Source organism: Oryctolagus cuniculus, chromosome 13, assembly GCF_051225735.1.
Source record: "Oryctolagus cuniculus isolate XC-2025 breed Fujian yellow rabbit chromosome 13, ASM5122573v1, whole genome shotgun sequence".
Classification (NCBI taxonomy): Eukaryota; Metazoa; Chordata; class Mammalia; order Lagomorpha; family Leporidae; genus Oryctolagus; species Oryctolagus cuniculus.
In genome coordinates, this window is record NC_142879.1 from 83,126,754 (window position 1) to 83,139,992 (window position 13,239).

Sequence of the window (13,239 nt, forward strand, 5' to 3'; positions counted from 1 at the left end):
CTCAAGAAACCACAAATCGGCTGAGGCACTCAAAACAATGACAGCAAGCCAGAATTGGAGCAGGCCAACAGCTGTGCCCTGTTTGAAAAAGACCATTCCCCTGGTGCCCTGAACTCCATATTGCAGCCTCAAAACCAAAGCTTACATCTGAAAATTCATTCCAAACCATGATAAATAAGAAAAATGAGAAAAAAGAGAAAGAAATGCAAGAAACCATAGTGATATTGGCCTTGATTCAGTCGCAAGGAAACCAGCTGTTCCCGGATTCATCCACCCCTCCAGCTGACTGCCTGTGGAATTCGGACAGAATTAACCTGAAAATCACAGTGAAACTAAGTTTGGAGGCAATCAATATCTGTCACCTCAGCCAAAGTGTTCCAATTTATTTTCCAAAACACAAAAACTCACCTAGGTCGTGTTACCTGTAGATTTCAAAGCTTCAAATGCCTATTTGTTGTGTTTTTTATTTCATAATGGCTACTCTGCCGAAACTCTTGTTTGTATGCTGTCAGAATACAAAATTTGGGAAGGAAGAAGGCAAAACCAACTTGGATCCAGAAAACATTTAAAATTTCCACTCAAGAAACCACAAATCGGCTGAGGCACTCAAAACAATGACAGCAAGCCAGAATTGGAGCAGGCCAACAGCTGTGCCCTGTTTGAAAAAGACCATTCCTCCGGTGCCCTGAACTCCATATTGCAGCCTCAAAACCAAAGCTCACATCAGAAAATTCATTAAAAACCATGATAAATAACAAAACGGAGAAAAAAGCGAAAGAAATGCAAGAATCCATAATGATATTGGGCTTGATTTAGTCGCAAGGAAACTGGCTGTTCCTGGATTTTCCACCCCTCCAGCTGACTGCCCATAGAATTCCGATTGAATTAACCTGAAAATCGCAGTGAAACTCAGTTTGGAGGCAATTAATATCTGTCACCTCAGCCAAAGTGTTCCATTTGATTTTCCAAGACACAAAAACTCACCTTGGTTGTGTATCCTGTAGATTTCTACGCTTCAAACGCCTATTGATTGTGTTTTTTATTTCATAATGGAAACTCTGCCCAAAATCTTGTTTGTATTGCGTCAGAATACAAAATTTGGGAAGGAAGAAGGCAAAACCAACTCAGACCCAGAAAACATTTAGGAAATTGCCACTCAAGGAACCACAAATCGGCTGAGGCACTCAAAACAATGACAGCAAGCCAGAATTGGAGCAGGCCAACAGCTGTGGCTGTTTGAAAAAGACCATTCCTCCGGTGCCCTGAACTCGATATTGCAGCCTCAAAACCAAAGCTCACATCAGAAAATTCATTACAAACCATGATACATAGGAATATGAGAAAAAAGCCAAAGAAATGCAAGAATCCATAATGATATTTGGCTTGATTTAGTTACAAGGAAACCGGCTGTTCCCGGATTCATCCACCCCTCCAGCTGACTGCCTGTGGAATTCTGACGGAATTGACCTGAAAATCGCAGTGAAACTCATTTTGGAGGCAATTAATATCTGCAACCTCAGCCAAAGTGTTCCACTTTATTTTCCAAAACACAAAAACTCACCTTGGTCGTGTTACCTGTTGCTTTCTAAGCTTCAAACGCCTATTTGTTGTGTTTTTTATTTCATAATGGCTACTCTGCCGAAACTCTTGTTTGTATTGCGTCAGAATACAAAATTTGGTAAGCAAGAAGGCAAAACCAACTCAGACCCAGAAAACATTCAGGAAATTGCTGCTCAAGAAGCCAAAAGTCAGCTGAAGCACCCAAAATAATGAGAGCAAGCCAGAATTGGAGCTGGCCAACAGCTGTGCCCTGTTTGAAAAAGACCATTCCCCCGGTACCCTGAACTCCATATTGCAGCCTGAAAACCAAAGCTCACATCAGAAAATTCATTACAAACCACGATAAATAAGAAAAAGGAGAAAAAAGCCAAAGAAATGCAAGAATCCATAATGATATTGGGCTTGATTCAGTCGCAAGGAAACCGGCTGTTCCCGGATTCATCCACCCCTCCAGCTGACTGCCTGTGGAATTCTGACTGAATTAACCTGAAAATCGCAGTGAAACTCAGTTTGGAGGCAATTAATATCTGTCACCTCAGCCAAAGTGTTCCATTTGATTTTCCAAAACACAAAAACTCACCTTGGTCGTGTTACCTGTAGATTTCTAAGCTTCAAATGCCTATTTGTTTTTTTTTTTTTTATTATTTCATAATGGCTACTCTGCAGAAACTCTTGTTTGTATTGCGTCAGAATACAGAGTTTGGGAAGGAAGAAGGCAAAACCAACTCAGACCCAGAAAACATTTAGGAAATTGCCGCTCAAGAAACGAATAATCGGCTGTGGCCCACAAAACCATGACAGCAAGCCAGAATTGGAGCAAGCCACCAGCTGTGCCCTGATTGAAAAAGACCATTCCTCCGGTGCCCTGAACTCAATATGCCAGCCTCAAAACCAAAGCTTACATCAAAAAATTCATTACAAACCATGATACATAAGAATATGAGAAAAAAGCCAAAGAAATGCAAGAATCCATAATGATATTCGGCTTCATTTAGTCGCAAGGAAACCGGCTGTTCCCGGATTCATCCACCCCTCCAGCTGACTGCCTGTGGAATTCTGACGGAATTGACCTGAACATCGCAGTGAAACTCATTTTGGAGGCAATTAATATCTGTCACCTCAGCCAAAGTGTTCCATTTGATTTTCCAAAACACTAAAACTCACCTTGGTCGTGTTACCTGTAGATTTCTAAGCTTCAAACGCCTATTTGTTGTGTTTTTTTATTTCATAATGGCTACTCTGCCCAAACTCTTGTTTGTATGCCGTCAGAATACAAAATTTGGGAAGGAAGGAGGCAAAACCAACTCAGACCCAGAAAACATTTAGGAAATTGCCACTCAAGAAACCACAAATCTGCTGAGGCACTCAAAACAATGACAGCAAGCCAGAATTGGAGCAGGCCAACGGCTGTGCCCTGATTGAAAAAGAACCTTCCTCTTGTTCCCTGAACTCCATATTGCAGCCTCAATACCAAAGCTCACATCTGAAAATTCATTACAGACCATGGTAAATTAGAAAAAAGAGAAAAAAGCCAAAGAAATGCAAGAATCCATAATGATGTTTGGCTGGATTTAGTCACAAGAAACCTGCTGTTCCCGGATTCATCCACCCCTCCAGCTGACTGCCTGTGGAATTCTGACTGAATTAACCTGAAAATCACAGTGAAACTCAGTTTGGAGGATATTAATATCTGTCACCTCAGCCAAAGTGTTCCATTTGATTTTCCAAAACACAAAAACTCACCTTGGTTGTGTTACCTGTAGTTGTATAAGCTTCAAATGCATATTTGTTGTGTTTTGTAATTCATAATGGCTACTGCGTCCAAACTCTTGATTGTATTGGGTCAGAATACAAAATTTGGGAAGGAAGAAGGTAAAACCAACTCAGAACCAGAAAACATTCAGGAAAGTGACGCTCAAGGAAGCAGAAGTCAGCTGAGACACCCAAAACAATGACAGCAAGCCAGAATTGGAGCAAGCCAACAGCTGTGCCCTGATTGAAAAAGTGACCTGAACTCAATATGCCAACCTCAAAACCAAAGCTCACATCAGAAAATTCATTACAAGCCATGATAAATAAGAAAGATGAGAAAAAAGCCAAAGAAACGCAAGAATCCATAATGATATTGGGCTGGATTTAGTAGCATGGAAACCGGCTGTTCCCAGATGCATCCACACCTCCCAGCTGACTGCCTGTGGAATTCTGACTGAATTAACCTGATAATCGCAGTGAAACTCAGTTTGGAGGCAATTACTATCTGTCACCTCAGCCAAAGTGCTCCATTTGATTTTCCAAAACACAAAAACTCACCTTGGTTGTGTTACCTGTAGATTTCTAAGCTTCAAACACCTATTTGTTTTGTTTTTTATTTCATCATGTCTACTCTGCCAAAACTCTTGTTTGTATTTTTCAGAATACAAAATTTGGGAAGGAAGAAGGCAAAACCAACTCGGACCCAGAAAACATGTAAGAAATTGCCGCTCAAGAAACCAATAATCGGCTGAGGCCCACAAAACCATGACAGCAAGCCAGAATTGCAGCACGCCAACAGCTGTGCCCTGTATGAAAAAGAGCATTCCTGCGGTGCCCTGAACTCCATATTGCAGCCTAAAAACCAAAGCTCACATCAGAAAATTCATTACAAAGAAATGCAAGAATCTATAATGATATTGGGCTTGATTTAGTCGAAAGGAAACCAGCTGTTCCCGGATTCACCACCCCTCCAGCTGACTGCCTGTGGAATTCTGACTGAATTAACCTGAAAATCGCAGTGAAACTCAGTTTGGAGGCAATTACTATCTGTCACCTCAGCCAAAGTGCTCCATTTGATTTTCCAAAACACAAAAACTCACATTGGTTGTGTTACCTGTAGATTTCTAAGCTTCAAACGCCTATTTGTTGTGTTTTTTATGTCATAATGGCTACTCTGCCGAAACTCTTGTTTGTATTGCGTCAGAATACAAAATTTGGGAAGGAAGAAGGCAAAACCAACTCAGACCCAGAAAACATTTAGTAAAGTGCTGCTCAAGAAACCAAAAGTGCTGAAGCACCCAACAGAATGACAGCAAGCCAGAATTGGAGCAGGCCAACAGCTGTGCCCTGTTTGAAAAAGACCATTCCCCCAGTGCCCTGAACTCCATATTGCAGCCTCAAAACCAAAGCTCACATCAGAAAATTCATTACAAACCATGATAAATAAGAAAAATGAGAAAAAAGAGAAAGAAATGCAAGAAACCATAATGATATTGGCCTTGATTCAGTCGCAAGGAAACCGGCTGTTCCCGGATTCATCCACCCCTCCAGCTGACTGCCTGTGGAATTCGGACAGAATTAACCTGAAAATATTAATTGGAGGCAATTAATATCTGTCACCTCAGCCAAATTGTTACATTTGATTTTCCAAAACACAAAAACTCACCTAGGTCGTGTTACCTGTAGATATCAAAGCTTCAAATGCCTATTTGTTGTGTTTTTTTATTTCATAATGGCTACTCTGCAGAAACTCTTGTTTGTATTGCGTCAGAATACAAAATTTGGAAAGGAAGAAGGCAAAACCAACTCGGACCCAGAAAACATTTAAAATTTCCGCTCAAGAAACCAAAAGTCAGCTGAAGCACCCAAAACAATGACAGCAAGCCAGAATTGGAGCAGGCCAACAGCTGTGCCCTGTTTGAAAAAGACCATTCCCCCGGTGCCCTGAACTCCATATTGCAGCCTCAAAACCAAAACTCACATTACAAAATTCATTACAAACCATGATAAATAACAAAACAGAGAAAAAAGCCAAATAAATTCTAGAATCCATAATGATATTGGGCTTGATTTAGTCGCAAGGTAACTGGCTGTTCCCAGATTCATCCACCCCTCCTGCTGACTGCCCGTAGAATTCCGACTGAGTTAACCTGAAAATCGCAGTGAAACTCAGTTTGGAGGAAATTAATATCTGTCACCTCAGCCAAAGTGTTCCCTTTGATTTTCCAAAACACAAAAACTCACCTTGGTCGTGTTACCTGTAGATGTATAAGCTTCAAACGCTTATTGGTTGTGTTTTTTATTTCATAATGGAAACTCTGCCCAAACTCTTGTTTGTATTGCGGCAGACTACAAAATTTGGGAAGGAAGAAGGCAAAACCAACTCAGACCCAGAAAACATTTAGGAAATTACCACTCAAGGAAACAAAGATCGGCTGAGTTACTCAAAACAATGACAGCAAGCCAGAATTGGAGCAGGCCAACAGCTGTGGCTGTTTGAAAAAGATGATTCCTCCGGTGCCCTGAACTCCATATTGCAGCCTCAAAATCATAGTTCACATCAGAAAATTCATTACAAACCATGGTAAATAAGAAAAATGAGAAAAAAGCCAAAGAAATGCAAGAATCTATAATGATATTGGTCTTGATTTAGTCGCAAGGTAACTGGCTGTTCCCAGATTCATCCACCCCTCCAGCTGACTGCCTGTGGAATTCCGACTGAATTAACCTGAAAATCGCAGTGAAACTCAGTTTGGAGGAAATTAATATCTGTCACCTCAGCCAAAGTGTTCCATTTGATTTTCCAAAACACAAAAACTCACCTTGGTCGTGTTACCTGTAGATGTATAAGCTTTAAACGTTTATTGGTTGTGTTTTTTATTTCATAATGGAAATTCTGCCCAAACTCTTGTTTGTATTGCGGCAGACTACAAAATTTGGGAAGGAAGAAGGCAAAACCAACTCAGACCCAGAAAACATTTAGGAAATTGCTGCTCAACAAACCAAAAGTCAGCTGAGGCACTCAAAACAATGACAGCAAGCCAGAATTGGAGCAGGCCAACAGCTGTGCCCTGTTTGAAAAAGACCATTCCCCCGGTGCCTTGAACTCCATATTGGTGCCTCAAAACCAATGCTCACATCAGAAAATCCATTACAAACCATGATACATAAGAATATGAGAAAAAAGCCAAAGAAATGCAAGAATCCATAATGATATTTGGCTTCATTTAGTCGCAAGGAAACCGGCTATTCCCGGATTCATCCACCCATCCAGCTGACTGCCTCTGGAATATTGACTGAATTAACCTGAACGGAGGCAGTTAATATCTGTCACCTCAGCCAACGTGTTCCATTTGATTTTCCAAAACACAAAAACTCACTTGGTCGTGTTACCTGTAGATTTCAAAGCTTCAAATGCCTATTTGTTGTGTTTTTTATTTCATAATTGCTACTCTGTCCAAACTCTTGTTTGTATTGCGTGAGAATACAAAATTTGGGAAGGAAGAAGGCAAAACCGACTCAGACCCAGAAAACGTTTAGATAATTGCCGTTCAAGAACCCAAAAGTCAGCTGAGGCACCCAAAACAATGACAGCAAGCCAAAATTGGAGCTAGCCAACAGCTGTGCCCTGATTGAATAAGAACCTTCCTCTTATGCCCTGAAGTCCATATGGCAGCCTCAAATCCAAAGCTCACATCAGAAAATTCATTACAAACCACGAAAAATAAGAAAAATGAGAAAAAAGCCAAAGAAATGCAAGAATCCATGATGATATTGGGCTGGATTTAGTCGCAAGGAAACCGGCTGTTCCCAGATGCATCCACTCCTCCAGCTGACTGCCTGTGGAATTCTGACTGAATTAACCTGAAAATTGCAGTGAAACTGAGTTTGGAGGCAGTTAATATCTGTCACCACAGCAAGAGTGTTCCATTTTATTTTCCAAAACAAAAAATCTCACCTTGGTCATGTTACCTGTAGCTTCAAAAGCCTATTTGTTGTTTTTTTTTTATTTCATAATGGCTATTCTGTTCAAATTCTTGTTTGTATTGGGTCAGAATACAAAATTTGGGAAGGAAGAAGGCAAAATCAACTGAGACTCAGGAAACATTTAGGAAATTGCCACACTAGAAACCACAAATTGGCTGAGGCATCCAAAACAATGACAGCAAGCCAGAATTGGAGCAAGCCAGCAGCTGTGCCCTGATTGAAAAAGAACCTTCCTCTTGTGCCTTGAACTCGATATTGCAGCCTGAAAACCAAAGCTCACATCAGAAAATTCATTACAAACCATGATAAATAAGAAAAATGAGAAAAAAGCCAAAGAAATGCAAGAATCCATAATGACATTGGGCTTGATTTAGTCGCAAGGAAACCGGATATTCCCAGATTCATCCAACCCTCCTGCTGAATTCCTGTGGAATTCTGACTGAATTAACCTGAAAATCGCAGTGAAACTCAGTTTGGAAGCAATTAATATCTGCCACCTCAGCCAAAGTGTTCCATTTGATTTTCCAAAACACAAAAACTCACCTTGGTTGTGTTACCTGTAGATTTCTAAGCTTCAAACGCCTATTTGTTGTGTTTTTTGTTTCATAGTGGCTACTCTGCCCAAACTCTTGTTTGTATTTGGGCAGAATACAAATTTTGGGAAGGAAGAAGGCAAAACCAACTCAGACCCAGAAAACATTTAGGAAATTGCCGCTCAAGAAACAAAGGGCCGCGGAGGCATCCAAAACCTTGAAAGCAAGACAGAATTGGAGCAAGCCAACAGCTGTGCCCTGATTGAAAAAGAACCTTCCTCTTGTGCCCTGAACTCGATATTGCAACCTCAAAACCAAACCTCACATCAGGAAATTCATTACAAACCATGATAAATAAGAAAAATCAGAAAAAATCCAAAGAAATGCAGGAGTTCTTAGTGATATTGGGCTTGATTTACTCCCTTGTTAATGTCTGTTTCCAGATTCTTCCACACCTCCCAGCTGAGTGTCTGTGGTTTCTGACTGAATTAAAATGAAATTCGCAGTGAAACTCGGTTTGGAGGCAATTAATATCTGTCACCTCAGCCAAAGTGTTCCATGTCTTTTTCCAAAACACAGAAACTCATCTTGGTCATGTTACCTGTAGATTTCTACTCCTGAAAGGGCAAATTTTTTTTTTCTTTCATAATGGTACTCTGTCCAAAGTCTTGTTTGTATTGCATCAGAATACAAAATTTGGGAAGGAAGAAGGCAAAAGCAACTCAGACCCAGAAAACATTTAGGAAATTGCCGCTCAAGAAATGAATCATCGGCTGAGGCCCACAAAACCATGACAGCAAGCCAGAATTGGAGCAGGCCAACAGCTGTGCCCAGTTTGAAAAAGACCATTCCTCCGGTGCCCTGAACTCAATATGCCAGCCTCAAAACCAAAGCTCACATCAGAAAATTCATTACAAACCATGATACATAAGAATATGAGAAAAAAGCCAAAGAAATGCAAGAATCCATAATGATATTGGGCTGGATTTAGTCGCAAGGAAACCGGCTGTTCCCGGATTCATCCACCCCTCCAGCTGACTGCCTGTGGAATTCTGACAGAATTCACCTGAAAATCGCAGTGAAACTCATTGTGGAGGCAATTAATATCTGCAACCTCAGCCAAAGTGTTCCACTTTATTTTCCAAAACACAAAAACTCACCTTGGTCGTGTTACCTGTTGATTTCTAAGCTTCAAACGCCTATTTGTTGTGTTTTTTATTTCATAATGGCTACTCTGTCCAAACTCTTGTTTGTATGGCGTCAGAATACAAAATTTGGGAAGGAAGAAGGCAAAACCAACTCAGACCCAGAAAACATTTAGGAAATTGCCGCTCAAAAAACCAAAAGTCAGCTGAGGCACCCAAAACAATGACAGCAAGCCAGAATTTGCGCAAGCCAACAGCTGTGCCCTGATTGAAAGAACCTTTCTCTTGTGCCCTGAACTCCATATGCCAGCCTCAAAACCAAAGCTCACATAAGAAAATTAATTAGAAACCACGATAAATAAGAAAAATGAGAAAAAAGCCAAAGAAATGCAAGAATCCATAATGATATTGGGCTTGATTCAGTCGCAAGGAAACTGGCTGTTCCCGGATTCATCCACCCCTCCAGCTGACTGCCTGTGGAATTTTGACTGAATTAACCTGAATATCGCAGTGAAACTCAGTTTGGAGGCAATTAATATCTGTCACCTCAGCCAAAGTGTTCCATTTGATTTTCCAAAACACAAAAACTCACCTTGGTCATGTTACCTGTAGATTTCTAAGCTTCAAAAGCCTATTTGTTGTGTTTTTTATTTCATAATGGAAACTCTGCCCAAACTGTTGTTTGTATTGCGGCAGACTACAAAATTTGCGAAGGAAGAATGCAAAACCGACTCAGACCCAGAAAACATTTAAGAAATTGCCGCTCAAGAAACCAATAATCGGCTGAGGCACTCAAAACAATGACAGCAAGCCAGAATTGGAGCAGGCCAACACCTGTGCCCTGATTGAAAAAGAACCTTCCTCTTGTTCCCTGAACTACATATTGCAGCCTCAAAACCAAAGCTCACATCTGAAAATTCATTACAAACCATGATACATAAGAAAAAAGAGAAAAAAGCCAAAGAAATGCAAGAATCCATAATGATGTTAGGTTGGTATTAGTCACAAGAAACCTGCTGTTCCCGGATTCATCCACCCCTCCAGCTGACTGCCTGTGGAATTCTGACTGAATTAACCTGAAAATCACAGTGAAACTCAGTTTGGAGGCAATTAATATCTGTCACCTCAGCCAAAGTGTTCCATTTGATTTTCCAAAACACAAAAACTCACCTTGGTTGTGTTACCTGTAGATGTATAAGCTTCAAATGCTTATTTGTTGTGTTTTTTATTTCTTAATGGCTCCTGTGTCCAAACTCTTGTTTGTATTGGGTCAGAATACAAAATTTGGGAAGGAAGAAGGTAAAACCAACTCAGAACCAGAAAACATTTAGGAAATTGACGCTCAAGGAACCAGAAGTCAGCTGAGACATCCAAAACAATGACAGCAAGCCAGAATTGGAGCAAGCAAACAGCTGTGCCCTGATGGAAAAAGTGACCTGAACTCAATATGCCAACCTCAAAACCAAAGCTCACATCAGAAAATTCATTACAAACCATGATAAATAAGAAAGATGAGAAAAAAGCCAAAGAAATGCAAGAATCCATAATGATATTGGGCTGGATTTAGTAGCATGGAAACTGGCTGTTCCCAGATGCATCCACACCTCCCCGCTGACTGCCTGTGGAATTCGGACAGAATTAACCTGAAAATAGCAGTGAAACTCAGTTTGGAGGCAATTACTATCTGCCACCTCAGCCAAAGTGTTCCAATTTATTTTCCAAAACACAAAAACTCACCTTGGTTGTGTTACCTGTAGATTTCTAAGCTTCAAACGCCTATTTGTTGTGTTTTTTGTTTCATAATGGCTACTCTGCCCAAACTCTTGTTTGTATTTGGGCAGAATACAAATTTTGGGAAGGAAGAAGGCAAAACCAACTCAGACCCAGAAAACATTTAGGAAATTGCCGCTCAAGAAACAAAGGGCCGCGGAGGCATCCAAAACCTTGAAAGCAAGACAGAATTGGAGCAAGCCAACAGCTGTGCCCTGATTGAAAAAGAACCTTCCTCTTGTGCCCTGAACTCGATATTGCAACCTCAAAACCAAACCTCACATCAGGAAATTCATTACAAACCATGATAAATAAGAAAAATCAGAAAAAATCCAAAGAAATGCAGGAGTTCTTAGTGATATTGGGCTTGATTTACTCCCTTGTTAATGTCTGTTTCCAGATTCTTCCACACCTCCCAGCTGAGTGTCTGTGGTTTCTGACTGAATTAAAATGAAATTCGCAGTGAAACTCGGTTTGGAGGCAATTAATATCTGTCACCTCAGCCAAAGTGTTCCATGTCTTTTTCCAAAACACAAAAACTCATCTTGGTCGTGTTACCTGTAGATTTCTACTCCTGAAAGGGCAATCTTTTTTTTCTTTCATAATGGTACTCTGTCCAAAGTCTTGTTTGTATTGCATCAGAATACAAAATTTGGGAAGGAAGAAGGCAAAAGCAACTCAGACCCAGAAAACATTTAGGAAATTGCCGTTCAAGAAACTAAAAGTCAGCTGAGGCACCCAAACCAATGACAGCAAGCCAGAATTGGAGCAGGCCAACAGCTGTGCCCAGTTTGAAAAAGACCATTCCTCCGGTGCCCTGAACTCAATATGCCAGCCTCAAAACCAAAGCTCACATCAGAAAATTCATTGCAAACCATGATAAATAAGAAAAAAGAGAAAAAAGACAAAGAAATGCAAGAATCCATAATGATATTGGGCTGGATTTAGTCGCAAGGAAACCGGCTGTTCCCAGATTCATCCACCCCTCCAGCTGACTGCCTGTGGAATTCTGACTGAATTAACCTGAATAGAGGCAGTTAATATCTGTTACCTCAGCCAACGTGTTCATTTTATTTTCCAAAACACAAAATGTCACCTTGTTCGTGTTACCTGTAGCTTCAACAGCCCATTTGATGTTTTTTTTTTTTTTTTCATAATGGCTAGTCTGTCCAAACTCTTGTTTGTATTGCGTCAGAATACAAAATTTGGAAAGGAAAGAAGGCAAAACCAACTGAGACTCAGAAAACGTTTAGGAAATTGCCATCAAGAAACCTCAAATCGGCGGAGGCACCCAAAACAATGACAGCAAGTCAGAATTGGAGCAAGCCTACAGCTGTGCTCTGATTGAAAAAGACCATTACTCCGGTGCCCTGAACTCCATATTGCAGCCTCAAAACCAAAGCTCACATCAGAAAATTCATTACAAACCATGATAAATAAGAAAAATCAGAATAAACCCAAAGAAATGCAAGAATCCATAATTATATTGGGCTTGATTTAGTCGCAAGGAAACCGGCTATTCCCGGATTCATCCACCCCTCCAGCTGACTGCCTGTGGAATTCTGACTTAATTAACCTGAACGGAGGCAGTTAATATCTGTCACCACAGAAAACGTGTTCCATTTTATTTTCCAAAACACAAAATGTCACCCTGTTCGTGTTACCTGTAGCTTCAAAAGCCTATTTGTTGTGTTTTTTATTTCATAATGGCTACTCTGTCCAAATTCTTCTTTCTATTGCGTCAGATTACAAAATTTGGGAAGGAAGAAGGAAAACCAACTGAGACTCATAAAATATTTAGCAAATTCATGCCCAAGAAACCGCAAATCAGCGGAGGCACCCAAAACAATGACAGCAAGCCATATTTGTAGCAAGCTAGCAGCTGTGCCCTGATTGAATAAGAACCTTCCTCTTGTGCCCTGAACTCCATATTCCAGCCTCAAAACCAAAGCTCACATCAGAAAATTCATTAAAAACCACGATAAATAATAAAAATGAGAGAAAAGCCAAAGAAATGCAAGAATCCATAATGATATTGGGATTGATTTAGTCGAAAGGAAGACGGCTATTCCCAGATTCATCCACCCCTCCAGCTGACTGCCTGAGGAATATTGACTGAATTAACCTGAACGGAGGCAGTTAATATCTGTCACCACAGCCAAAGTGTTCCATTTTATTATCCAAAACAAAATCTAACCTTGGTCGTGTTACCTGTAGCTTTCAAAAGCCTATTTGATGTGTTTTTTATTTCATAATGGCTATTCTGCCCAAACTCTTGTTTCTATTGCGTCAGAATACAAAATTTGGGAAGGAAGAGGACAAAACCAACTCAGACTAAGAAAACGTTTAGGAAATTGCCACTCAAGAAACCTCAAATCGGCAGAGGCACCCAAAACAATGACAGCAAGCCAGAATTGGAGCAAGCCAACAGCTGTGCCCTGATTGAATAAGAACCTTCCTCTTATGCCCTGAACTCCATATGCCAGCCTCAA